The sequence below is a fragment of the Limulus polyphemus genome, unplaced genomic scaffold (genome assembly GCF_000517525.1).
Source record: "Limulus polyphemus unplaced genomic scaffold, Limulus_polyphemus-2.1.2 Scaffold962, whole genome shotgun sequence".
Taxonomy (NCBI): Eukaryota; Metazoa; Arthropoda; class Merostomata; order Xiphosura; family Limulidae; genus Limulus; species Limulus polyphemus.
In genome coordinates, this window is record NW_013666572.1 from 286,783 (window position 1) to 289,185 (window position 2,403).

Here is a 2,403-nt window from a genome sequence, read left to right on the forward strand (position 1 = left end):
TGGTTAAATAGAGGCAGCGCTAAGAAACCATCATTTGGCTAAAATGGTTTAGGATACATATGGTTAACTAGAGGCAGCGCTAAGAAACCATCATTTGGCTAAGATGGTTTAGGATACATATGGTTAACTGGAGGCAGCGCTAAGAAACCATCATTTGGCTGTGAAGGTTTTGGATACATTTGGTTAACTAGAGGCAGCGCTAAGAAACCATCATTTGGCTAAGATGGTTTAGGAGACATATGGTTAACTGGAGGCAGCGCTAAGAAACCATCATTTGGCTGTGAAGGTTTTGGATACATTTGGTTAACTAGAGGCAACGCCATAGCGCGATAATTTAAAAAAAAATGGCTATCAAACATTCATTTGACGAGAACTCCTATAACATATAGAAATTCACTATCCAATCTTCCTTCTTTCCAAGAAGTCGGAAACAATTAGTCCCCTCTAAAACACGGAGCTTGAGGGATTATCATTTGTGGAAAATAAACGTATGAACACATCATACTTGCTTCCTAATACAAAGCATTTACATTATTATATACGGCTAAATGTCAAAGATGTCATTTTATGAAACTCCACTCCTCCTGTCAGTGTTTATTCCTCCTTTTGATACATGTATAAGATGAAAGTGCCATCTTGACAATCATTATAGACATAGAATAAGCAGAACAATATGTTTGCAAATTACTCTAAAATCTAAGAATTAGGTGTTTGATTGACACAATACTTAAATGATTAAATTAATTAATTCAACATGGCCATAATTTTGTTTACGTACATCAAAGCACTTGGATACGACACTACAAGGATACCACATTCCCTAATTACAAGATTTCAACAGCAAATCCCTATCGTAGCTCATGACACGAGACATATGTGCTTGACAGAGTAAGGGTTTATGGACGTCACCAGCCTATCACCATACTTAGTTAAGAAACAACACGTGACAACGACACATTTTCAACGAACCAAAGTTGAGGGTGAATGAGACGAAATTGATGACATCAACTCATATAGAACATGTGTACAGATCCACAGAGATGTAGTGGCAATAAATAGTAATGGTGCATAGGTAATGACAGACACTATGCGTATTTTAGGTTTCACACCCATATACAAAAATAAAATTAGTTACGTTGGTATTGCAGTGAGAGTATTGTTGGTTTCTTTCATTTGAATTCCAGTGCTCTCTATAAAAAACAAAATACATAAACGGTGGCGTAGGAAGGGGGACCGGTCTCCCACTTTTCAATCTGTCCCAGTAAAAATGCACAGTAATTATAAAAATTACTGTCAGGAAAAGCAGGACAGTGAATAAGATTTAATACAGAATCCAAGAGCTTCCATGGCTCGCCTTATTGGATGCGCCTGTAGCTCGGTGCACTTACCGCTGACCAATCAGTGGACAGCTTAATTGATCGACTACTTTTCGTGTTATGAAATTGCGATTTCTGTTTAAAAGAAAAAAAAGAAATTCATAAAGGCAACAAAATGTATGTAGAAACCATCTTCAAATTAATCTCCAAGCTGAAAATATTCCTTTTAGCACATCAAATTATAGAAATTGTTGACCCAAAAGATTAAATAGCACGCTTCCAAAATCTTCCTTTTGTAGAAAGTTGGAGGATTTCGTAAAGCTAATAATGTTTATTGAAATGCGCAATTATTAGAGGAAAAACGCCCTCTGGAAACAGAAACTGTGCTTGCAATACAAAGAATACTGTGGAATAGATTATCCACTTTATGTTTTCAAGTAACATAGTTTTCTCCAACAGCGGTGCCGGGTGTGGCTCATTGATTGGTGTGTCTAGCTGTGAATCTCAGGGTTGGGGGTATGAGACGTGAAGCCGCCGATCAGGCTCCGCACTTTCATCTATGGGTGCGCTATAAAAATGGCAGTCAAAAAAGCCCTTGTAGTGGCGGGTGGTGCTGGCTTGTTGCCCTCCCTTTGGTTAGTAGCTCAAATTTAACAAAGACTTTATTCTTGAATCCTAAAGGTCCCAGACATGATCATTTAGGGCAGGTGTGCATAAAGTGCTGTTAAAGTTTAAAATTCCAAATTCCCAAACAGCGACACCTACATTATTAAAACCAACCTTTAAAGCACATGCTGGGATCTTCATATTAAATTATTGGAACACGTAAATTGGCAATCATTAGTTGATTTTTCATTCAAGAACAGAAATTATTAGTGTGATGACACTTCATTCATATCTTACTGTTGTTCAGACATTTCATTCTAAGTGCCAATAAAGTACTTTATCTTACCATTGTCTTTATTAATTCATTCTAAGTGCCAATAAAGTACTTTGTCTTACCATTGTCTTTATTAATTCATTCTTAGTGCCAATAAAGTACTTTGTCTTACCATTGTCTTTATTAATTCATTGTTTTTTGGTATTT